This window comes from Echinococcus granulosus, assembly GCF_000524195.1.
Source record: "Echinococcus granulosus chromosome Unknown EG_S00266, whole genome shotgun sequence".
In the NCBI taxonomy this organism is placed as follows: domain Eukaryota; kingdom Metazoa; phylum Platyhelminthes; class Cestoda; order Cyclophyllidea; family Taeniidae; genus Echinococcus; species Echinococcus granulosus.
Window position 1 is genome coordinate 23,951 of NW_020170646.1, and position 1,172 is coordinate 25,122.

A 1,172-nucleotide genomic window follows, 5' to 3' on the forward strand; every position below is an offset into this window, starting at 1 on the left:
TCGCATTCGTCCTTCAAAAATAGTTTGTCCTTAATGGACAGAAATACCGACGAATTAACTGAAGTGAAACCCGCGGCCAAACGAGGGGCCACCAACGAGCCCGTCATTCACATAAACGCGCGGTGACCTTGGGAGGCAGTACTGGTGCAGTTTATGAGGTCAAAAATAAAAAAAGACATTTTAGGATAGTTGAAACAGTAATAGTAACAAATAAAATCAGTTTAGGAGATTCTCTATTAGCTTACTTCTGCAAATAAAAAATTTGTTTTACCCGAAAATGCGCATTCTGCATAGTTACCTATTTGCTACTCCACAATTGTGGAAGCATGTTGTTCTGCATTTTATCGACAAATGTTTTTTGGTATTATTACTATTATTGTATTTGTGTCCATACTTCAATACACATTTATATACTTGTACATACACGTATGCGCAGGTTATATTTTATTTTCTATAAGCATGTACCCAATTATGGCTTGTACCCATTAGTAAGGTTAATCAATTTTTCTCTAATTTAAATGGGTTAGCCCATAAGTTTGAAGGGGATTTTTCGCTGCAGCGTTTTGTTCCAACGGTGCGTCGGGGCCTCAGCTACCTTAATGACGCCCGGGCTCTGGCTAATGAGGCTCCCCCTGTTGAGAAAAAGGGAAAACCTACCGAACACCGGACTCTACTGGATAGTAATGACTTTTCAGACATTAAATTCTGCAGGGATTTCTTTCTGCTGAAGCATTGTCTGATAAGCATGGAGTCATTACCGAACAGCACCAAATACGAAACTTGCCGTGGCTATTACTTCGCAGACTGCTCAGGTGAAAATTGGATTGCATTTTATGTGCTGTTGCCATGCTATTTGTGCCAAGCACCAATTTGCCTTTATCCTTTGTTCCCAATTCTTTGCATAATTGATTCATGATAAAATTCGCATTACCCAAGTTGCTATAATATCCGTCTTGGTAGGGTATCTTGTGCTTATGAGGCAACTCTCACGCCGATTATTTATTGACTTCTATACCACCGGTTGAAACTTCAGTCATTGGTTTTGCGTTGATATTTTCTTAGTGAAACGTGTACAGTATAAAATCAGTAACTACTTAATCGTAAGTTCAGCTTTGACATGAGTTGGTGGGTAAGGTGGGCTCAGAAGCAAGGGAGTGGCCACTTGAGTACAC